Source organism: Mustela erminea, chromosome 1, assembly GCF_009829155.1.
Source record: "Mustela erminea isolate mMusErm1 chromosome 1, mMusErm1.Pri, whole genome shotgun sequence".
NCBI lineage: Eukaryota > Metazoa > Chordata > Mammalia > Carnivora > Mustelidae > Mustela > Mustela erminea.
In genome coordinates, this window is record NC_045614.1 from 177,391,666 (window position 1) to 177,418,098 (window position 26,433).

Genomic DNA, 26,433 nt, shown 5'->3' on the forward strand with positions numbered 1-26,433 from the left:
TAAACAGACGGTCAGGAATAGGATTAGCCTACTTCTGCAGGAAAAGTAATCAAAAATCTACCATCAGAGAACTGGAATTGCCTGCTATGATATCCTAGTCATCATAGAGTCTGATCAGGGAACCTGCTTCACAGAGAATATAATAGAATTGGGGCAAAAAAACAAAGCATAATGTGGATTCTACTTAATCCTATAACCCAACAGCCTCTGAGGTAAACTGAAAGGTATAATGACTTGCTCAGACTAAAGTTTAGGTTGCTTAGTAATAATCGAGATATGAAAGCACAGACAAAAGCAATCAGGGAGATTACAAGTTCCCTTAAGAATAAATATAAAAGGGACAGAAAAATTCCTATTAAATCAATATTACAGTCACCCACAGAGAGAAGAATCAGCACTAACAACATCCCAGAATCTAAACTAAAAGGAAAAGTATCAATTAAAAATTATAATAATGTGGGACGCCTGGGTGGCTCAGTTGGTTGGATGGCTGCCTTCGGCTCAGGTCATGATCCCGGAGTCCCAGGATCGAGTCCCTCATCGGGCTCCCAGCTCCATGGGGAGTCTGCTTCTCCCTCTGACCTTCTCCTCGCTCATGCTCTCTCTCACTGTCTCTCTCTCTCAAATAAATAAATAAAATCTTTAGAAAAAATTATAATAATGTATATGATACTAGAAATTATAGCACATACCACTAATTAAAAACCTACTGCGTGATCAAAGAAAAAGGCATATTACATCAAATTAAAGGAATTAATATGATACTTCTTTAAAATTCTCAGGCATGAAGAACACCATCTTGTATTGTCTCAACACAGGATATAGGTGCTAAAAACATTGATATTTATTCTGTTAATGATGGCAGAACACCATAGTGGACACATTTTCATACACATCATTATTGGATGGCTAATATTTAGCCTACCATTAGTACAGGGCTATTGTGTTGGGAGAAATATTGTCAGTAATGGTCATAATAGCTATCAATTTCCTTGAGTGGCTAGAACAACAAGAAAGAATTAGAAATTTACAGGAAACTCTGTATTTTGTAGGCATGAACCCTCTAAGCATCTTGAACCCTATAATTATTGCCAAGGGGGTCAGTGTGACATGCTGCCTACTAGCCACACAATTTTGCCTATTACTCACTATTGGGTGCCATACTCATTGCAGTAATGGATATTCCACAGATAGCACTGATGAAAGCAATTAAGCAAGCACTCCAAACTGAAAGCCACTCTCTGGTCAGAATACAGTTCTACCGTCTGTGACTTCCTCCACTTCCTCTACAGGTCACCATCCTGTCACCTTATTATAACTGAGAACTCACCAGCATGACCAGCATCACTAAGCCCAACTTCTCTGTCCCACCCTTCACCATCAACACTGTCTACTCACTGGTAAACCTATGACTGATGAAGAACTGAATACCGAGGGAACCTGATAAAGCAGTAGAGAGCTCCATTTCAATCTCTAAGGGAACCAAAAAAGATCCTGAACAACACCTTCTATGAGATAGCAACTTGGGAAATGAGGAGTTTCCTGAGAACTATTGACTGATTCTTGCTATTATAACCCAGCATATATACCAAGGCAACCTGGTACTTACCTTATTCTTTATCTCTATATTGGCTTACTAAATTAAATGCATTATTGGATACATTGCGGGGACTCTGAAAATAAGTCTCATTTAATTCTTGATTTACTTTATGTGCTAGCATTTTATTGTAAAAGAGTAGTTGCTAAACATGCAGAATTGACACTTGGAAGAAACCCCAAGTCAAGACCCCTTCCAAATCTTATCACCATTTATATGTTAAGTCAACTTGCTTCTCTTATTCAGAATCTGGAGACTAATTATCCAACCATTTGGTATTCCCAGACATTGTGTGTTGTTTAAATTGATTGTTATCTTCATTTAATGGGAAAAAAGGACTACATATTGATAGCACAAATACCTCTGTTTTATTCTCTGCACTCTCAGCCTGCAGTTTTTGTGCAGCTGCATCTCCTAAACATGTTTTATGTGTAAATGAAACATATCAACTTATATCTTCACCTGGTAGATCAAAATGTCATGCAATATAAAGGCAAATATTTAGTGTTAACAATAGATCAATCATGGCTGCAACATATCATCCAAATCCCCAGATATACACATGTTAATAAAGCATTATTAGAAAAAATATTCAAATCCTTTTGTAGAAGAATATACAACATCCAAGTTAATCCCCATGCTATGAAAGAATCAAACATGTGGTAAGCAGAAACTTCCACTTACCACACTAGTAAGACTATTGCAAGTATTCTAAATATAAAACAGAGAGAGAGATTATATGTGCTCTCTAAACACAGATCCAAAAAAAAGTACATTTGTAGAAGTGTAGCAATTCTTCACCATTAAAGGGTGCTCTTTGAACTTATTTTACCAAAGGGCAGAACAAAAGATGACAATTCTAAGGACACATATGGAACCACAGTTTGAAACACATAGATCATAAAATTGGTACTTAGAGGCCTCATCTAAAGGACTATATTATCTGGCCATCAGCAATAGATATCAGCATGGGACAAAGTAGGAGATTATGAAGAAATCCATTATGACTATGAAGAAAAAAGAAATAAAGAAAACCGTAGAGGAAATAGAAAACACCACACAGACCACACGGAGTACTCCTACAGCATAAACATCCACCGTATCAATTGATATATTTAATGAGACAATCATTCATTCTACCAAAAAGTTACCTAAAATAAACTACAAACCATCTCCATTTCAAAACCAAAAAAAAACAAAAAACAAAAAACAAAAAGCCTTAGGAGTCCTATGGGAATACAGTACCAGTGATGGCAAAGAGGTTAGACTTTATGTGACAGAATTGCCTAACTTACTCCATTCTGGTAATTTAATTAAATGTGAAGTAACCATTGCCACATCTGGTACAGAATTCATAACTCTGATGTATATTTCAGACCCTACACTGATTCTCTTTTACATTCTGAACTCAATTAGAAACACATTATTGCTCCATTGGTACTAAGAATCTTACATTATGAAACATATAAACATGGCTTATTTCATATATGTAAGTACCCAACATGTTACTCAAATAGTAAAATTATGTCACAGTGTATAACTTAAAGAACTTTCTGCTCTATAAATGTTACAGAGATGACTGCAAACCTGGAAAGATGGCTGAATCTAAGAACATGAGCAATCTGGGGAGAAGACCAGTGGTTCTTGGACAAAATAACAATGGTACAAAATGAGTAATGAGGCATGGCCAGGTAAAACTGAACAAGTAGCTATATGGTCATCTTAAATGTGGGCAAAATCTATATATAATGTTTCTTCTGGATCTGATAGAATAGAACCATCCATACCCATAGTAAAGGCATACAAATTATCAGTTTGGTGTTATAGCAAAACATATACCAATACAGCAGTGTCATAAACAGATTATAATCCAAGCTTCAATTTATTAAATTATATTAAATGTTCAAGTACTGAGGTGCTAAATAAACATAACCATAAACCAAATATTATGGTGGCCCATGCCAAAAATTAACTTACTTTACTTTGAACTCTACAAATAATATTTTTACTAAAAGAAAATGTGATGAGGAGTACAGGTACTGTGAGTATAAGTCACAGGATTATTGTTATAATATTTATGAAACTAGTTTCACAGAACTAGTACATGTGTTAGGATGCATGAAATCTAACACAGACAAAAACACAACCAGATGCAAAACAGGAGCCTAGAGTTTTCAATGAGAAAATCTCTACTATTCTAACATCTCAAAGATTACTACTGGTCTAAAATAGTAGCTTATTTATGGGACAGAACACACAAAGAATCTATAGACGACCTGTAGAAGCCTAGGTTGGAAGTAGAGTATTGAGATCAAGGAAGTGTGTGGGACAATTTACAAGCAATATTAAGATCATGCCAATAAGAATTTACCATTTGGAATTCTAAGTATCTTACTATAACCATGGGCAATATTGATGCCTTCGGGACAGATACAGCACACCCTCACAATGATTCAGTTACAACACACCTTCACAATGATTCATGGGTCATTATATCATTGAAAATTCATAAGCCCACACTAGACCATTTACAACACCCACAGTTTACATTTTATAACCCATATTCACACACTAGAAAGCTAACTGTGGACCCATGGACCCTATTACTTCAAGAAAAGAGGACAACCATGTAAAATATATAGAGGACACATTGGAAACTTAACATATAATGCTTATCATTACTCATGGTGGTACATCACAGGCTTCTATCTTACCCCTAATTTCTCAATGCCCCAAATGCGTGAACCTATATTGATTAAATCACTTTCTGTAATAACAGAGGTAACCATAGTAACATATACTTTAAAATTCAATACACAGGATTTTAAGGTCAGATACAGATCCCCAATTTTATCCATCCAATTTTATCTATCCAATTTTATGCCTAACCTACAACCTATGACAAAGATTGATTAATTAAAGGTAAGAAAATCCCTACAGTTCCTTCTTGGACTTGTGGGAGGACTAATTAGAGGTGCAATGGCAGCAGTCTTTTCACATTTTCAAACTGATCAAATTAATTTGACTTTAAAAATTTTGAAAATAACTTACTCCACATACTGTCATAGCTTTATCATCTTTGGGTGCATAGAGGGATATGATGAGTAGCATCTTGTGAAACAAATTATTTTCAGAGGGAAACAAGTAGGACAATGGATATTCTAAGAAAACATTGGGGGATAATTATAAAAAATAAGAAGATCCCCCCAAAGTATAAAGGATCTTTTTTTAAAGGTTGATTGTCAATTATTACAGTTAAGGTTGGTAAATCCATGGAATACACTTAGAACAGCCATGGTCTCTGGATAATATCAGTCAACTGAAATTGCAGATAATCTGGTTAGAACCAGAGTAGGTACCATGCATCCAAATATCTGTGACTCCTGAGAAACTGTGAAATTAGAATTTTGACACTTAAAGAAGGAAATGTGACATTGGGTTATCAAAATTTTTGGTTCTCCAATATCAAAAGGAAGAGTGAAAGTTACAAGCCACAAAAAGCTCCCAATGATAGAAGGAAAATATGTTCCCAAAGATACGTTGGTAGAATAGAATCAAAATATCTTTATCACTGCTAGACATTTAAATACTCCTGTGGTACAAGTGCCCATGACTATACACTTGATGCCTCCTCAAATGGTATAATATGGGAAATTGGACCATGATTCTCTGCTCTAAGCCAAACCTTACCTTATCCAATTAGAAGAGGGGAAAGTAAAAAACACAACATAATGGTATGTGTAAAAATAGAACAGGTTATGAATGTGATGACAGAAGGAAAAAGGTATTACTTGAGGTCAATAGAAGATAGAATCTTCTTTATCCATTCATCAGTTCATGGACATTTGGGATCTTACCATAATTGGCTATTGTTGATAATGCTACTATAAACATCAGGGTGCATGTGTCCCTTCACATCAGTATGTTTGTATCCTTTGGGTAAATACCTAGTAGTGCCATTGGTGGATCATAGTTTAGTTCCATTTTTAACTTTTTGAAGAACCTCCATACTGTTTTTCAGAGTGGCTGCACAAGTTTGCATTCCCACCAACAATGTAAGAGTGTTCCCTTTTCTCCCCATCCTTGCCAATACCTGCTTATTTCCTGTGTTGTTAATTTTAGCCATTCTGATGGGTGTAAGGTAATATCTCACTGTAGTTTTGATATGTATTTCCCTGAAGATGAGTGATGTTGAACATCTGTTCATGGGTCTATTGGCCATCTGGTTGTCTTCTTTGGAAAAATATCTATTCATTTCTTCTGCTCATTTCTTAACTGGATTATTTGGCCTTTGACTGTTGAGTTTAAGTTCTTTGTAGATTTTGGATACTAATCGTTTATCAGATATGTTGTTTGCAAATACCTTCTCCCATTCCATAGGCTGCCTTTTAGTACTGTTGATTTTTTATTTCACTGTGTGGAAGTTTTTAATCTTGATGAAGTCTCAATAGTTCATTTTTGCTGTCATTTTTCTTGCCTTCAGCAATGTGTCTGCTAAGAAGCTGTTACGTTCGAGATCAAAGAGGTTTCTGTCTGCTTTGTCTCATGGATTGTGATGGATTCAAGTATCACATATAGGTCTTTCATCAATTTTGAATTTATTTTTGTGTGTGGTGTAAGAAAGTGGTACAGTTTCATTCTTCTGCATGTTGCTGGGCAGTTTCCCGACACCATTTGCTGAAGTCTGTCTTTTTCTCATTGTACATTCTTTCCTGCTTTGCCAAAGATTAGTTAACACTACAATGGTAGATTCAATTCGGGTTTCCTCATCTGTTCTATTGATCTATGTGTCTTTTTTTGTGCCAATACCATGCTGTTTTGATCACTTCAGCTTTGTAATATAACTTGAAGTCTGGAATTGTGATGCTTCCAGCTCTGCTTTTCTTTTCCTAGGTTGCTTTGATAATTCAGGGTCTTTTGTGGTTCCATACAAATTTTAGGATTGTTTTCTCTACCTCTGTGAAAAATGCTGTTGATGTTTTGATAGTGATTGCATTAAGTGTACAGATTGCTTTGGGTAGTATGGACATTTCAACAATATTTGTTCTTCCAATCCAAGAGCATGGAATGTCTTTCCATTTTTTTGTGTGTCATCTTCAATTTCTTTCATCAGTGTTTTATAGTTTTCAGAGTATAGGTCCTTTACCTCTTTGGTTGTTTATTTCTAGGTATCATTGATTTTGGTGCAATTGTAATTGGGATTGATTTCTTAATTTCTCTTTCTGTTGCTTCATTACTAGTGTGTATAAATGCAACACATTTCTGTACATTTATTTTGTATCCTACAACTTTATGGAATTCATTTGTTAATTCTAGCAGTTTTTTGTGGAGTCTTGGGTTTTCTCTATACAGTATCATGTTATCTGCAAATAGTGCAAGTTTTCCCCCTTCCTTACTGATTTAAAGAATTTTATTTCTTTTTGTAGTTTGATTGCTCTGACTAGGACTTCTAGTACTATGTTAAACAACAGTGGTTAGAGTGGACATCCCTGTCTTGTTTCTAACTATAGAGGAAAAGCTCTCAGTTTTTCCCGAATTAGCATGATATTTGCTGTGGGTTTCTCATACATGGTCTTTATGATAGTGATGTATATTCCCTCTATCCCTACTTTGTTGTGGGTTTTTAATAATGAATGGATATTGTACTTTGTCTAATGCTTTTACTGCCATAGACTGAGAGGATCATATGGTTCTTATCCTTTCTTTTATTAACATGGTGTATCACACTGATTAATTTGCTAATATTGAACAACACTTGCTCCCAAAAATAAATCCCACTTGATTTTGTTGAATGATTTTTTTTAATGTATTGTTGGATTTGATTTGCTACTATTTTGTTGAAAATTTTTGCATCCGTATATATTAGGGATATTGGCCTGCAGTTCACTTTTTTAGTAGAGTCTTTGTTTAGTTTTGGAATCAGGGTAATTCTGTTCTCATTGAATAAGTTTTGAAGTTTTCCTTCCATCAAATCCATTTCTTTTTTTTTTTTATCTCTTCATTTAAATTCAATTTAGTTAAAATATACTGTATTATTATTAATGGGGTAGAAATCAGTGATTCACCATTTGCATAGAACACCCAGGGCTCATTACATCAAATGCCCTCCTTCAGGCCTAACACCCAGTTACTCCTTCCCCCTTCCCTTCCAACAATGCTGTTTGTTTCCAAGAGTTCAGCTTCTCCAATGTTTTGCCTCCCTCTCTAGTTTCATCTCATTTTATTTCTCCTTTCTTTCCATGTTCATCTGTTATGTATCTTAATTTCCACATATGAGTGAAACCATATGGTAATTGTCCTTCTCTGACTGACTTATTTCATTTAACATAATACTCTTTAGTCCCATCGATGTGGTTGCAAATAGCAAGATTTTGTTCTTTTTGATGGCTGGGTTACTTATTTATTTATATAGATAGATATCTATAGATATATAGATATATAAATATAAATAAATATATCTATAAATAATAAATAAATAAATAAATATCTATGTGTGTGTGTGTGTGTGTGTGTGTGTGTGTGTGTGTGTATCACATCTTCTTTATTCATTCATCTCTCAATGGACATCTGGCCTCTTTCCATAGTTTGGCTTTGCAGATATTGCTGCTATAAACACTGGGGTACAGGTGCCCCTTCGAATCACTATGTTTGCATCCTTTGGATAAATACCTAGTAGTGCAATTTCTGGGTCATAGGGTAGCTCTATCTTTTAACTTTTTAAAGAAACTCCATATTGTTTTCCAGAGAGGTTGCACCAGTTTGCTTTTCTACCAACAACATTAAAGGGTTCCTCTTCTCTGTATCCTTGGGAACATTTATTGTTTCCTGACTTGTTAATTTTAGCCATTCTGACAGGTGTGAGGTGGTATCTCATTGTGGTTTTGATTTATATTTCCCTGATGCCAAGTGCTGTTGAGCATTTTTTCATATGTCTGTTGGCCATTTGTAATCTTCTTTGGAGAAATGTCTTTTCATGTCTTCTGCCCATTTCTTTACAGAGTTTTTTGTTTTTTGGGTATTGAGTTTGATAAGTTCTTCATAAATTTTTGAATACTAGCCCATTATCTGAAAAGTTACTTGTAAATATCATCTCCCATTCCATAGGCCGCCTTTTAGTTTTGTCGACTGTTTCCTTTGTTGTGCAAAAGCTTTTTTCTTGATCAAATCCTAACAGTTCATTTTTGCTTTTGTTGTTCTTGGCTTTGGAGATGTGTCTGGCAAGAAATTGCTGCGGCCAAGGTCAAAGAGGAGTTCTCTTCTAGGATTTTGACAGATTCTTGTCTCACATTTAGATATTTCATCCATTTTGGTTTTACTTTCGTGTGTGGTGTAAGGAAGTGATCCAGTTTCATTCTTCTCTATGTGGCTGTCTTGTTTTCCCAACATCATTTGTTAAAGAGGCACTTTTCCCCTTGGATTCTTTCCTGCTTTGTCAAAGATTAGTTGACCATAGAGTTGAGGGTCCATTTCTGGGTCTTCCATTCTTTTCCATTAACCGATGTGTCTGTTTTTGTGCCAGTACCATACTGCTTGATGATTACAGCTTTGCAGTACAGCTTGAAGCCCAGAATTGTGATGTCTCCAGCTTTGGTTTCCTTTTTCAACATTATTTTGTCTATTTGGGGCCTTTACTGATTCCCTACAAATCTTGGGATTTTTTTGTTTCAGGTCTGTGAAAAATACTTATGGTATTTTGATAGGGATTGCATTCAATGTGCAAATTGCTTTGGGTAACATAGACATTTTAATAATATTTGTTCTTCTAATCCATGAGCATCAGCTGTTTTTCCATTTCCTTGTGTCTTCCTCAATTTCTTTCATAAGTTCTACAGTCTTCAGAGTACAGAGGTTTTAACTCTTTGGTTAATTTTATTCCTGTTACGGGTTTTGGTGTGATTATAAATGGAACTGATTTCTTGATTTCTCTTTCTTCTGATTCATTGTTAGTGTATAGAAGTGTAATTGACTTCTCTGGATTGATTTCATATCCTGCCACTTTGCTGAATTCCTTATCAGGTCTAGAAATTTTTGGCTGGAGTCTTTTGGATTTTCTACATAGAGTATTATGTCATCTGTGAAGAGTAAAAATTTGACTTCTTCTTTGCCGATTTGGATGCCTTTTATTTCTTTTTGTTATCTGATTGCTGAAGCTAGGACTTCCAGTACAATGTTAAACAACAGTGATGAGAATGGACATAGCTATCATGTTCCTGACTTTAGTTCTCAGTTTTTCCCCATTGGGATGATATTAACTTTGGGTTTTTGTTTTGTTTTTAATATGGCTTTATGATATTGAGGTATATTCCCTCTATCCCAACATGGTGAAAAGTTTTTATCAAGAAAGGATGCTGTATTTTGTCAATGCTTTTTTCTGCATCTATTGACAAGATCATATAGTTCTTGTTCTTTTATTTATGTAGGGTATCACACTGATTTGTGGATGTTGTACCACCCTTGCAGCCCAGGAATAAATCCCACTTGGTAATGGTGAAGAATCCTTTTAATGTACTATTGGATCCTATCAGCTAGAATCTTGATGAGAACTTTTGCATCCATGTTCATGAGGGATATTGCACTGTAATTCTCCTTTGCAGTGGAGTCTTTGTCTGGTTTCAGGATCAAGGTAATGCTGGCTTCATAGAATGAGTTTGGAAGTTTTCTTTCCATTTCTACTTTTTGAAACAGTTTCAGAAGAATAGGTAGTGATTCTTTAAATGTTTGGTAGAATTCTGCTGGAAGGCCATACAGCCCTGGACTCTTGTTTGTTGGGAGATTTTTTTGATTACTGATTCAATTTCTTTGCGGGTTACGGATTCAAATCTACTTCTTTATGGCTTAAGTGAAGAAATTCAGATCTAAAGGTGAATTTGTTTATATAGTGTCAGGATGATGACATCAAAATTGTGTTACAGAATGCTTATCAATATGAACATATGAGAGAGCAAAGATGATATAATGGGCATTGAAACTTTAAATACCAAGAATTTGTGAGAACTTAGTGAGTGCTAAGTCTTAGAAGGGCTACACTGTGCTGATCTGAATACGTCTCCAAAGACCTATGGGCATAGTCTATAGCTGTGGCAAACATACTCCTTCCAGAAGTGGGGAAAACCATATAATGGCCATATGAAAAAGATCAGCTTGCCTGAACAACCCCCTTGTTCAGCTCACATTGTGCTCTAGTAATACAGGACTTCCTATTTGTGCTGGCAGCTAAACATCAGCTGTTAGCTAAGCCAACTCTTCTGGGAAACAAGTCAGAGGAAAGTGTATCTCAACTATGTTGGGCTCCCCGCCGAGGGAAAAAGGTGCCCGGGCCAGCCGGAGGCCTCTCCTTGGGGCTGAGCGGGATGGCGAGTGTCGCGAACCCAGAACGCACTCACAGAAGACACCGGGCTCGGGAGGTCTGTCGAAGCAGGATCTCGCTTTATTGAGCAGGGCAGCGGCTTATATGGGGTGAGGGAAGGGAAGTGAGGTCAGCAAAGTGGGGGCCAATGGGGATGTGCCGTGTTGGCGGGAGTTGGGAGAGACACGCCCTGCAGGGGGTGGAGACTCGCGGGAAACGAAACTGATGGGAAACCGAAACCGCCACTTTGGCGCCTTTGTGGTCGGCCATGTGGGTTCCCGATCCGGAAGAGAAGGCCACCCGGCGCCATCTTAGCCTCTTGGGGCCCAAAAACTAAATCTGGATTTTACTTATTTATTTTTGTCATCCTCTCTATGCCTGGAACAATGGTGTAATTAATCTAACATTGGCTTGAAGTATATTATCAGCTTATTAAGAGACATTATCCTATATGCTATCAGCACGTGAAATATTATTATTATAAATTGTAATTTGTGCCATGAATCTGTATTAAATAAATTATTGGCAAAGACACTCTCAGTTGCTGAGCATAATTTTCCATGAACCAAACACTTAACTCTTTGTTTTTCAAATACTCTTATATTTAAAATCATACTGAATGTTGAGAAGGAAAATAATAATGAAAGACTATAGCAATGATTTATTAAAATAGTTTTTTTTCTGATGATCAGTAAATAGAGATATATTTTCAGCCTGCCCCATTAAGTTGCTTAATATATAATAACATTTTTGTTAATAAATTCTCCTTATCTAACTAGAAACAAAATTGCTGAAAAACTTAAATGGGCACTTGAACCCTAATTCAGAAATACTTATTTTAAAATGCCAAAGTGATCATAACTCTTATTACAATATTTGGAGATAGAGGTATGGGAATGGGAGCTCATATTGTGAACAAGAAAAAAATGTCAGGCGCCTGGGTGGCTCGGTCATTAAATGTCTACCTTTGGCTCAGGTCATGATCCCAGGGTCCTGTGATTGAGTCCCGCACTGGGCTCCCTGCTAAGTGGGGAGCCTGCTTCTCCCTTTCCCTCTTTCCCTGCTTGTGTTCCTTCTCTCACTGTCTCTCTGTCAAATAAATAAATAAAATCTTAAGAAAAAAAGAAGAAGAAGAAGAAGAAGAAAGTGTCAGGTAAAAACCTGGAAATCTCATGTCCAAACCCTTTTGGCTGAATTAAAGATAGCATCTTTGGCAGAGGTCAAGAAATGGGACAGGAAGGAATTCTGATCCTTACCTTTTCCCCCCTTTTCTCCATGAATCCCAAACTGGTGAAAGTTAGAGGGAGTCAGTACATAATTTATCATTCCTGATGTCCCAGGATGCACAGGAGGTGACCCAGAGTGTGGCTTTCACCAGGACTGACTTCCAATTTCTAAGCTAGAGGCAAATTGCTCCATAATGATGCTAGTTTGGTAAGTCACTGACATCCTTTAGGGGCAGCAGTCTGAATTACATCTGAAAGTATCTGTGCAACAGGCACTGTGCATTTAATCCTGGAACAGAACTTCTCTGAAACATGTTACAAAATATCTGCTGACTGAAGACCGGTAAGTAACATTTTAGTCCTTTGGTGCACTTAGATCACCTCCAACAGGAGGATCATCTTCTCTTTAAACCAAACTGTACTTTACTTATTTTGCACAAATTATCATTTGTTACACTTTAGCGGGGAAGAACTAAAATATTATCACTTTATTCCTTTTCTTTGATGGAGACTATGAAATGCCTTTTTGTCTCATTCATTCAGACACATTCACAATGTGGCTAACAATGAAGGCCCTGATGCCAACCTTCTTTATTACTTGGGAAACTTATAAAGTCTCATATTCATTAAAATGTTTGATATTCCAAATAGCAGTCAGTACTGGGTCTTACTGCTAACCTCCAAGCTCAGATCCTTCATTGTCTCTGCTTAACATTTGGTTTCTCAGCTTGGTGCTATGTGCCTGGCATTTGTTTCTTTCCTTTTATAGCTGTGTGAATTGCATATGCATACCTAGAGACCTGTTAGCAACAGACCTATTTTGAAAGAACAATAGAATAAATAAATTCACTTTGAGTTCTTTATATCATACTCAATGTGTGGGCTTAATGTTGATGCAGGAGCAAAATCACAGACAGGCACCTCTTTTGAATTTAACGTTTATGAAAAATGAAGACTGTGGTTTAGTGGAGGTGGTAAATAAAGTAAGTAGAGTATGGGGAGCCTGAGAAAAGAAGAGGGCTGTTTAAGAAGATAGGACTGGTGGGAGGACTTGGAGAAGATGGTAATCAGCTGGAGTTTGTGGATTAAGGAGATAGAGCTTATAGCTTTCAGGACAGCAGAGGACTGGAAGAAGGACCCATTTACCTACAAAATGCCTACAGTTGCACACCATCCAGCAAGGAAATGTAAACCTTGACTGCACTCCCTCAGCTAAGAAAAACACAATAGAGACAAAAATCTTTCAGCTAGATATCCTTGTTTTCTTTTTTAGTGGACAGATCAATATATTACAAGCAGGAGAAATATTAACAATAAGGACTACCAATAGTTTGAGCTAGTAGGGATTTGAAGTGCATAGTTGCACATCCATAGATTAACAAAGTTTAGTTACTTTCCAGAAACAAATCATAGCCTGTACTAGATAGACTGTTTTGTCAGGCATGTGCTTCATCCATTTGCCTTCAAATATAGTCATTTTGTTATTGTTATTATGAGCTGGGCATAGAAGTGCAGCATCATTAATATTTAATAAAATATTTCCCCTCACATGGTTACTTGTCAATGATATTTTGGTGAGGGATTTTATCTAATAGAGCACTTCTGAGACAGATGTTTAATTCAACTGCTTCTACTTCAGAACGTGGTCTTTTTTATCTGGAAATTCCTAAAAAATACATAAGTTTGAGACATTGTTTACTACATTATAATGTTAATGTTACATAGTTAAATTTGTGTTGAGGCATAGGGGTGGTTCAGTGGGTTATATATCCAACTCTAGATCTTGATTCATGTCTTGATCTCAGGGTTGTAAGTTCAAGCCCTTCACTGGGCTCTATACTGGGCATGGAGCCTACTCCATGTAGATATAATATAAATACATATATAAATAAATACATATATATATAAATATATAAAAGATATAAATAAATACATATATACATAAATAAAGTTTTATCAACTTTGCATTCCAGATCTGTGCTTTTTTTTTTCTTTTAAGGATTTATTTATTTATTTGAGAGAGAGAAAGAAGCAGGAGAGGGCAGAGAGAGAGAGAATCTGGAGCTGACTCCCTGCTGAGTGCAGAGCCTGATGGGGGGCTCAGTCTCACAACCCTGGATCATGACTGGAGCCAAAAATCAAGAGTCAGACGTTTAATGATTGATCCATCAAGAAGCCCCAACCAGTTCTGTGTTCTTAACTCATACCAGTCTATTGTTGTTTTCTATTTCCTATTTCTATTTATTATTAAGTATAGCATTTTATATGTATTACAAAGAAAGACATTGATTTAATATTTCTCAAAGCCATATTTTTGCCTGCTAGCTGCTTAGAAAAATTATGTATAAAAGTTTAATCTAAATACAAATTAATATGTATTAGTATGATATATATTTATTTACATATAAAATTTTGAATTTGTTATATCTCTATCTATCAATAGTAATCCCCTACCTTGCTGAATTTGTGTGGATGTAATAAAGATAAAGACAAGAAATTATGTGAAAACAATTTGATTGACTGTTTTTATAGCAACTTTGGGTTTATTAGCAAATCAAGCAGAAGGTACAAACATTTCCATATAACTCTGCCCTCACATATGCACAGCCTCATTCACTATCAAAATCCCTCATTAGAGTACATTTGTTACAAATGGTGAACCTACACTGACATGTTATCACCCAAAGCCCATAGTTTACATTAGGGTTCATTCTTGGTTTTGTACATTCTTTGGGTTTGGTCAAATTTATAACAACATGTATGAACCATTACAGTATCATACAGAGTAGTTTCAGTACTCTAAAAATCCTCTTCATATCTCCCTCCCCACTAACCCTTGGTAACCACTGATTCTTCTCTTGTCTCCATAGTTTTGTCATATAGTTGGAATTATACAGTATATATTCTTTTCCTAATGACTTTTTTCACTTAGTAATATGTATTAAGTATATATACGCATACTTAGTAACAATGAATTGTCCATGTCTTTTCATGGCTTAAAGTAGATTTATTTTAGAACTGAACAATGTTTCATTGCCTGGATATACTACAGTTTTTATCTACTCATCTACTAAATGACATCTTGCTTGCTTCTTAGTTTTGACAATTATGAATAAAGTTACTATAAACCCTGTTGCGGAGGCTTTTGTGTGGACATAAGTTTTCAGCTCTTTTAGGTAAATACCAAGGAGCATAACTGCTTCATTATATGGTAAGAGTATGTTTAGTTTTATAAGAAACCACCTAAGTGTCTTCCAAAATGGCTGTGTCATTTTGCATTCCCAACATTACCAGTTTGGGTGGTCTTAGAATTTTGGATTTTGGTCACTCTAATAGGTGTTTTTGTATCTCATTGTTTTAATTTTCAATTCCCTGATGATATATGCTGTTGAACATCTTTTCATTTGCATATTTTACATCTATATCTTCTTTGGTGAGTTCTCTGTTCAAAGGTTGTTTCAGGGCACCTAGGTGGCTCAGTTGTTAAGCATCTGCCTTCAGCTAGGGTCATTATCCCAGGGTACTGGGATTGAGCCCACATTGGGCTCCCTGCTTAGTGGGAAGTCTGCTTCTCCCTCTCCTACTCCCCCTGCTTGTGTTCCCTCTCTCGCTGTGTCTCCTTCTGTCAAATAAGTAAAATCTTAAAAAAAAAAAATAGGTTGTTTCTTTTCTCACTGTTGAATTTTAAGAACTCTATGTAATTTCACATATCAGTTCTTTATTAGATATGTCTTTTGCAAATATTTTCTTTGAAATTTTGGCTTGTCTTCTCACTCTCTTGACAATCTATTTTGCAGAGCACAAGCTTTAAATTTTAATGAGCTTCAGCTTATCTATTATTTCTTTCATGAATTGTGCCTTTGGTCTGGCATTAAATGGGTATACCCAAGATCATCTAGGTTTTCTTGTGTGTTATCTTCTAGGAGTCACAGTTTTACATTTTACATTTAGGTCTATGATTCATATTGAGTTTATTTTTATGAAGGGTGTAAGTTGTGTCCAAATTCATTTTTCACATGTGCATGTCCACTAGTTCTAGCATTATTTGCTTAAAAGACTATCTTTGTTCATTTTTTTTTAAGATTTAATTTATTTATTTGACAGAGAGAGCACAAACAGGCAGAGAGGCAGGCAGAGAGAGAGCAGGGGTTGGGGTGGGAAGCAGGCTCCCCACTGAGCAGAGAGCCTGATAATGGGCTTGACCCCAGGACCCTGAGATCTTGACTTGAGCCCAAGGCAGAGGTTTAATCCACTGAGCTACCCAGGCACTCCTATCTTTGTTCTTTTATACTGCTTTTGCTTCCTTGTCAAAGATAAGTTGACGTATTTATGTAGGTCTACTTCTGGGCTCTCTTCTGTTCCACTGATATACTTGCCTATTATTTCACTAATACCATACTTACTTGATTACTGTATTTTTATGTTAAGTTTGAAGTCAAGTCATTTCAATTCTCTGACTTGTTCTTCTTCAATATTGTATTGGCTATTTTAGGTCTTTTTCTTTTCTATATAAACTTTAGAATTAGTTATCAGCATCCACAAAGCAACTTGCTGGAATTTTGATTGGCATTGCATTGGATCTATAGATCTAATTGGTAAAAACTGGTATCTTCAGTCTGCTTATTCACAAAAATAGAATAGCTTTCTGCTTATTAAGCTTTTCTTCAATATCTTTCTTTTTTTTTAAGATTTTATTTATTTATTTGACACATAGAGAAAGAGATCACAAGTAGGCAGAGAGGCAGGTGGGGGGGGGAAGCAGGCCCCCTGCTGAGCAGAGAGCCTGATAATGGGCTTGACCCCAGGATCATGACCTGAGCCCAAGGCAGAGGCTTAACCCACTGAGCCACTCAGGTGCCCCTTCAGTATCTTTCATTAGAGTTTTATAGTTTTCTTCATATAGATCTTATACATGTATTGTTAGATTTATACCTAAATATTTCTTTTGGGCAAGTACCTATGTAAATGGCACAACGTTTTTAATTTCAAATTCTACTCTACATTGCTGGTACATAAGAAATTGGTTTCCAGGAGGGTTTTTTGTTGTTGTTGCTGTTGTTATTGTTGTTGTTCTGGTTTTTTTTTTTTTTAAGATTTTATTTATTTATTTGACAGAGAGATTGATCACAAGTAGGCAGAGAAGCAGGCAGAGAGAGAGAGGGGGAAGCAGGCTCGCCTCTGAGCAGAAAGCCTGATGCGGGGCCCGATCCCAGAACCCTGAGATCATGACTGGAGCCTAAGGTGGAAGCCCAATCCACTGAGCTACCCAGGCATCCCTGATTTCCAGGAGTTTTTTTGTTGATTCTTTTGGATCCTCTACACAGACAATCAGGTCATCTCAGAACAAAGAATTTTATTTCTTCCCGCTCAATCTGTACCTTTATTTCCTTTTTCTTTCTTATTGCATTATTCAGGACTTCCAGAAGGATGTTGAAAAGCAGTGGTAATAAGGGACAGCCTTCCCTTTTCCCAGATCTTAGTGGGAAAGTTTCAGGTTTATCATATTAAGTATGATGTTAGCTATAAGTATTTTATAGATGTTTTCTATCAAGTTGAGGAAGATTCACCCCACCTTCCTAGTTTGCTGAGAGTCTTTATCATGAATGGATGTTAGATTTTTCAATTTTTCTTTTTGTACCTACTGATAAGATCATGTGACTTTTCTTCTTCTTTAGCTTATTGATATAATCATTGATTTTTTTTTAAAGATTTTATTTATTTGACAGACAGAGATCACAAGTAGGCAGAGACAGAGAGAGGAGGAAGCAGGCTCCCTGCAGAGCAGAGAGCCCGATGCGGGGCTCGATCCCAGGACACTGGGATCATGACCTGAGCCGAAGGCAGAGACTTTAACCCACTGAGCCACCCAGGTGCCCCTAATCATTAATTTTTGAATGTTGAACCAGCCTTGCCTTAACCAAGATAAATTCCACTTGGTCATTGTGCGTAATTTTTTATACATTGTTGAATTTGATTTGCTGGTGTTTTATTGGGATTCCTGCATATATGCTCATAAGATATAATGATCTGTAGTTTTCTTACAATATCTTTGTTTTTGGGATTAGGGTAATGTTAATTTCATAGAATAAAGTAGGGAGTATTCCCTCTGCTGAGATTATAGAGAGTTGACATAATATCTCCCATAAATGTTTAGTAGGATTCACAATGAACCTATCTGAGCCTGGTGTTTTTTTTTTTTTTCTTTTGGAAGATTTTTAATTATTAATTCAAATTCATTAATAGATATAGGCCTATTCAGATCATCTATTTCTTCTTGTTGGGTTTTGACAAATTCTGCCTTTCAAAAAATTGGTCTATTTTATCCAGGTTATCATTTTTATGGACGTAGAGTTGATCATGATATTCTTTAATTACCTTTTAATGCTTTCTGTTTTACTATTCAAAATGTGTAAATTCAGGACAGTTTTTACAGTTATTGAGGCAATTATTAAATCTAATCAATACTGTTCCCTAATCTCATATATACCTTGCAAAATTACAATGATAAAAATAGACTAAGCACAAAATATGAGAAAGAATTAGAGCATTTAGGCATCTTCCTTGGTTCTAAACAAATGATAGAAACATGAACACAGTATTAGGGTGTTAAGAATTGTCCTTGGGGTGCCTGGGTGGCTCAGTGGGTTAAAGCCTCTGCCTTCGGCTCAGGTCATGATCGCAGGGTCCTGGGATCAAGCCCCGCATCGGGCTCTCTGAACAGTGGGGAGCCTGCTCCCCCCACCACCACCTATCTCTCTGCCTACTTGTGATCTCTGTCTGTCAAATAAATAAATAAATAATTTAATTTTTTTTTCCTTCTATCAGTTACAAGACTATTCCATAATTTTAGAGCATCGTACATTTCATAGCACCATAAGAATGAGACAATCGCCATTACTCCCACAATATATGCATGCACACATGGGCATACCCATATATACCTACATCACCACATTACATACAGGTTTTCATCATCCACACACATTCTTTTCCTCCCCTAGTGAATACTACTGGCTACCTTAAAAACAAAACAAAACCCTACAGCCTTCAAGTTCAGCTATAGTCACGCATGGAGAGACCTCTTGACCTTACATAGCAGCATTGTGCAACAGAATTTTCTGTGTTGATGGAAACATTATATAAATGTGCTTCAAGACTGTAGCTGTTAGCTTCATTGTGCCTATTGAGTATGTGGAATGTGGCCAGTATAACAGAAGAATAGAATTTTTAATTTTGTTTAATTACCTTAATTTAAACTAAAATTTATACAGTGACATGTAGCTAGTAGCTACCATATTGACAGAATAATATATAGACTCTAGACTTCTGTTCCTTTGGATTTCCCCAACAGTGAGTTCCTGCTTTACTGTTCTATCACAATTGCAGTTTACTCTAACTGCACATTAGATTAGCCCAGGGAGTTTTAAAAATATCAACTTTTTAGCATCACTTTGATGATTTTATTGTGAATCCAAGGTTCAGAATAATTGTTGTAGCTGGAGTGTGGACTCACAAATCTTTCCTTATCTCTGTTAGTACAGGTACAACTGTTTAAACTAGAAGTTATTCAAAGCTTTGCAGTAAGAGGATGAGAAGCAGCCCAGATGATACATCCATTCCAATCAGTAATTCACAAAATGTGTTTACTGGGACAGTAGATCACAGGATGCTAGCAGAATTTTTGTTATCAATTAGCCTGCAATATTTGTGGTAAAAGAAGTCGAAAGATTTTCTTTACTGTAGGATTTCTCAGAAAGTGTAACTGTTAGTGGGTTAGGAAATTCTAAGGATAAGGTATGCCAAGATTGCTCCCCGCCTCCCACACACAATTTACTTGGCCAGGATGTACTGTGGGCCATTCTTCTAGAATAGTGTTTTCCCAATTAGACTTTGGAAAACAACAATTTTTTTTTTAAGATTTTATTTATTTATTTGACAGACAGAGATCACAAGTAGGTAGAGAGGCAGGCAGAGAGAGAGAGAGGAGGAAGCAGGCTCCCTGCTGAGCAGAGAGCCGGATGTGGGACTCCATCCAAGGACCCTGAGATCATGACCTAGGCTGAAGGCAGAGGCTTAACCCACTGAGCCACCCAGGCGTCCCGGAAAACAACAATATTGATAATGTGGTTTATGAAATAAAGACATTATCCTATTGCAAACCTGGAAAGATCAAATTTGACCTTACTAAGGGAACTAATTCATTCACTGTATTTATACTAGTTTCTTTTTAGATGGCTCCCTCAGTAGACGTTGTGTGATATTCAGATTCTTGGTTTCAAGTAAGGGCTCTAGAGTCAAATTCACTTCCACCGTTTTCAAGAACTGTGAAGGATCTGAACTTTTACCCTCCTTGTAAGCTAAGTTAGACACAGTGTCAGCTGTGTCAGCTAGCAAAAGGATTAAACCCTCCAAACACAGACTTATCATGCAAGCCACAGCAGACATCATGAACTCCCAATTCACATCAATTCCTCTTGACCCCAAGTACCATGGGTGTTAAGCAAAAAGGCCCAAGTTGGTGCTATTTGTACAACATGCTTGGTATCACAGTGAGTAACTGAGAGCTTAGAAGGCCTCTATCTTATGAGTGGTTGTTGTAATACCTGCCCAATCTTTGCCCTGTAGGGAGATATTACCTTTGTTTTCCTAGTCTGAAAATAAATCTGCCATCTGCTCTGGAAAAAGACAATGCTATTTCCATCTTCCAAGGCTGTTTGCTATACCAAAATCCTTGAATAAATAGTCTAGAACAAAAACTATCAACACCTCTCCACCAAGTGTATGGAAATTTAGAAAACTGATAGAGAGTTGTTTTTTGACATTATTCACTAGCTGTATTATATCTCTAAGTTTCAATGAAAGTAACAATTGGGGGGGCCTGGGTGGTTCAGTGGGTTAAGCCCTTGCCCTCGGCTCAGGTCATAATCTTGGGGTCCTGGGATTGAGCCCTGCATGGGGCTTTCTGCTCAGCAGGGAGCCTGCTTCCCCCTCCCTCTCTCTGTCTGCCTCTTTGCCTACTTGTGATCTCTGTCTGTCAAATAAATAAAGTTTAAAAAATTGTTAAAAAAAATAAAATTAAATTAAAAAAGAAAGTAATAATTGAAGGAAAAATCATGTCTCCTTCAGTGAACTAAAGTGTTCCAGTACTAGTAAATAAAACTCAGCTTAGCAAAACTAATCAATCAATTAATTAATTAATTCTCTAAAATTTTACAAGGGGGCTTAGCTATCAGTCTTCTAATTTTAACAATGTTAATTATCAAATAATTGTATTATTTATATTATATTTTTTATCAAAGATAAATTGTTGTTTTCCTACTATATAATGTAAGGGCCTATATAGCCAGAGTGATTCCATCTTGGATTAAACAGTCATTTTATTGTTTATGCAGTAAAACTTAAACAGACCCTGCCCTCCCCCACCCAAGGGGACTTACTTAAAAGCAAGCCCAGGAAACCAGTCCCAGGTAACAAAGCCCAAATACAAGGGTGGGTCAGGCCAGGTGGAGGTATCCAATCAGTGGGGGCGCATACTGTCTCCCTAGCGACTAAGGAGTGTGGGTCCCCGCCTTTTGGGCACCAATTCTGACCAAGGTGATAGGCTAGTTCAAATATCTACTAGGGTAAATTATATTTCAATTGGTCACTTATTTGTGACTTAGCATGACCGCGTAGCTTTCTCTGTGTGTTACAATTTCATTGGCCATCTGTGCATGGCCAGGCCCAACCACACGGCCTTTGCCCATAAAAGCTAGTCTTTAAGACAGAAAGAGGTCGCCCTCTCTGTAAGAGGCATGGCCCCGACCAGTCAGTTTGATTCTTGATGCTTGGCGAGGAATAAAGCTTTGCTTGACCTTTGCTTTGTATCCATCTTGCTCCTTTAATCACGGACCCATTGGTGGGAACCTTTCATATAAAAATTCCACCAATTCAGAAACTCTCTTTTCTTTTTCTCTTCTTCTCTTCTTCCCATTCTTTCCCAGATATGAACCCAAATCCCGAGATTTTACATGTAACTCTGACATCAAAAAGATGTATCCAGCCCAGAGTTTTCAGAACTCATCCATTTGTGGTCTTACCTAATTTATGAAATCCCCATTTTTTTCTCAGATATCAAAACCTATTGTGTACTAGTCCATGAAAATGAAAGATGAAGCCATAAGCCAAGAAACACAAGTGGTCTCCAGAAGGTAAAAAAAGAGCAAGGTAATGAACTCTGCTAGAATTTCAGAAGGAATACAGCAATGTTGATACTTTGACTTTAGGACTTCTGACCTCTAGAACTGTAATATAATAAATTTGAATTGTTTTAACTGTAGAATTTGTGATAATTTGTTAGAGTTGCCACAGGAAATTAATATTGCATATTTGTTTGTAAGCCCTGTCCTGGGACATGGTAATACCGTGGTAGCTGGGCTTTAAAAAAAATGTTTCCCAACTTTTTCTTCCATTTTTATCCTACATTCAATATTCCATAGAAGGAGAGGTAGAAAATAAGCAAGAATCCAGATACTTTAAACTTAAAACTCTGTTGTGACAGACAGGAAGACAGTCCATTCAGATGCTATTCAACATAGGACTAGTGGTAAGGGATATTCTTGGTAAAACATAGCAGTGCAGTTATTGAAATAGTCACTGGTAGTGTGTGGGTTGGTCTGAGGGAGTAGACTACCCTGGTCAGTGCCATGATTCAAAAGTTTGAGATATACAAGATAAATAATAGACAGAAGAACTGAGGAAATGGATGCTGTTACTAAATTTCATTGACTCCTGAGATAGATAATGGAAGGTTGAAAGCAAGTAACTAAGAATTGGAAACTTAGTGTGAGAACAGGAGAATCCAGAAACATAAAGGAGCCTTATCCCATGCAGCAGGCAAACAGAAAAAGGTCAATCATAGTTTAACAAATTCCAGACTAATTGTATATAATTGTGTTTTTAACAAAAGGAATGTATATTTTGTTGGGTTTAATCAGCCAGTATTCCTTGCTTGCTAAAATGTAACACAGAGGCCTCAGGGGGCAAAAAGAAGGTTTTGGGGAAGGGTGTAGGCCTTTGGAATGCTGAGGCCTCAGCGATCTCTCAGCCTTTGGAATACCCTTAGCCCAACCACAAAGATGTACGCATTGTCCCTTTGGCTACATTTAGCAGAATACACAGATTAGCATATCTTATCTTTCCTGTAAATAAATCCTCCTAGTTTCCCCAAGACCCCTTTGTTTTACCTCTAGGTCTCGAGAAACAGTGATAAGGATTTGTGATTATCCTGAAGGACCAATAAAACCATGAGCAAAGAAGAGCGAAGGGTAGTCACTCTGAGCATTGACCCCCCTTGCCTTCTCTCTTTCACAGCAAAATTTGGAGTAATCTTTCATCTGTCAGTACAGGGATTGCTGGCCATTCCTGGCAGTATTTCCTGTAAATTTTCACACAAGTGTGTAAGTGTGTGTGTGTGTGTGTGTGTGTGTGTGTGTGTAAGGCACACAGCTAACTTTGTATCTGGTATTTATAATAGGAAAGCTTTGATATGATCATGACGGTCAAAATTCTACCTACTATAGACAATTAAAACCAAAAAAAGTCTTTTAAAACTATTAAATGTGGGAGGGGGAGCTACCAAAGTGTCTGAATATTAAAGATTACTGAATGTTGAACTGAGCTAGGTCTGTTATGCCAAATTCAGAACCCTGTTTGGGAAAACCTAGGACCTGACACATGGTTTCAGAATGGCTGTGTAGATGTCTCTAAAGATTCTGACTTCTTGGATTTGTCTGGACCACTTAAGCCTAAAGAAGTGCCCCATCCTCCCCCCACCCCTGTTAAGAATTAGTGCTTGTTTCAGGAAGAAAATACAGAGATTTTTTTTTCTTTTTTTTTTCTCACTAGGTCCTGGTTTCTACCTCCCAGAAATGCCACCATCTTTTTCCCTGTAAGCCCAGAATTTGAGTTAAATTGCTGCATATCTCAGCCAACCCATGCTGGGACTTATAGGACAGCAAGATTACCCTAAAGAAACTCCTGGAATGAGAAAGCATTTATCACTAGGAACAGTGGGACAGGAATCTGAGGGTGCTGGTTCAAAGGAACTGGAGCAGAAGCCTGGAAAAAGAGCAGTTTGTTGACTTGGGGCACCATCTCAGTATATAAGATTTCATATCCTGACAAGACCCCCAGGGCATGCTGCAAACTTATTGCTAAAACCAGTTCTAGAAGCTTAGAAAACATAATGGCCACAATGAGTGAGATTAAAATGCCTAAATTGCTAGAGCAGAAAATAAGGGATTAAAGGCCAGGGAAAGTGGGCATACTGGAATGGATATATTAAGCAAGGTCTAAAGATTATCTGAGGTCACTCAGAAAATTATGAGACCATTCAGAGAATTATGTTCCATGACCTTAAAGACACACCATTCACCCAAGGCTATCAGAAATACACTCAGGAGAAAAATGTTTAGTGACAAGCATCATTAAGAACTTCAGTTATGGCTTTCCATAGTCAGGTCAGGTCAGGGCTGATAGTGGAGAGGCTGTCATAGAACTTGCTGAAAGTAATGGGATGATAATACGGTTTCAAAAGTAATAGAAGACAGGTGGCAATGCTGAACCACCAAAAACTAGAGGGTTGTTTGACTGTAATGACAAATTTGGAGTGGTCCCCTGGGCTAAAGGCATTTGAAACATTTGAAACAGAAAGTCATGAACGATGTTTCAAAGACCACAGGAGTCAATAAATGAGAGCTAACAAAGATACCACTGTAGCATGACGTGTGTGTGTGTGCGTGTGTGTGTGTGTATGTAGATGATGAACACAAAGTTGAATTTGAAACCAGTCGCTCCAATAAAACTTACAACACCTTACCCAGTTTCCAGATTTAAACAGATTTTCAAATCTCAGCCAGAACCTACTTCCTGAGGAGATGACCTGATCCTCAGAGGAAAGAGTGAAATATCATAGCCAAAATAATAATTCCCCCAGTCCTTCCTCAAAGGGATCTATGACTACTTACTTGAATGACTCTACACTAGGTTCAGAGGAATACACAGACGTTTCAAAGATCATGGGACACAGGGTTCAGTTGACATTGATATTTGCAGACTTTAAGCATTATCACAGGTCACTCTTAGAATGGGAGCATATGAGTGTCAAATAACAAATTAAGTCTTGGCCCAATTCTAGCTTACAATGAGTCATGCACATCTGTAAATCCAAACACTGGTCATCCGTATGGTTCCCAGATGTATTTTTTTAAGATTAACACAGTTGGCAGTTTTAGCGATCCTTACATTAGATCTTCAGGCAATGGGATAAGAGCTATCATAGCAGTGGAGGCCAGGTGGAAGCCTCTGAAACCTCATGCCCACCCAGTCACAAAAGAATAGTACTGCCTTTTGGGAGTGGGAGGAAAAATAAAGATAAATGCCACTCAAGATCCAAGAATACAAAGGAAGAGATTTTTATCACATTTCTATTTAATTTATCAGTCTGGCCCTTACCAAAATTGAATAGATCTTGGAGACTCAGTTCAGACTATCAAAAGTTCAATTAAATAGTAGGACCAATCACAACTGCCACATCTGATAAAGTATTGTTACTAGGGCGTACTAATGTAGCCTCAAGTACATAACACGCAGTCAGGGACTTAGGGCTTTCTAGTCTATCCCAATCAGGAGAGAAAATCAGAAAACATTCACATTCACCTAAAATGCACCACAATTTTAATGTGGTTTTACCCCATGGCTAACCATTCTATCCTCTATCTTCGTGTATCATACAAAGATAGAGATTATTGGCACATTTCATAGAATATTGTCCTGAATCTTTATAATGATAGCATCATGCTGATTAAGCAGGATGAGCAAGAGGTAGCTATATGATCATGTCAAATTATACGTGCTTCAAAGGGAGGTAAACCCCATGAAGAATTAGAAATATGATACCTCAGCCAAAAAAAAAAAAAAATGTTTAGATGTCCAATGGCCAGGGGTATGCCAATATTTCCCCTTTAAAGCAAAAGACAAATTACTTCATCTTATATCCCTTACCCACTAAAAACAACACTCAATGCTAAGTGTCTTAAATTCTACAGATAACATGCTCCACACCTAGGAATGCTCTTCTGACACAGACACAGGATTATATAGGAGGCTATAAGTCTGAACGAGACCTGGAACAAGAATGGTCTTGGCATAAGATCTATACTGCAGTGTAAACAGTTCTGACCATCAGACAATCCAGGATACCATATTATTAGAGATCACAGTGG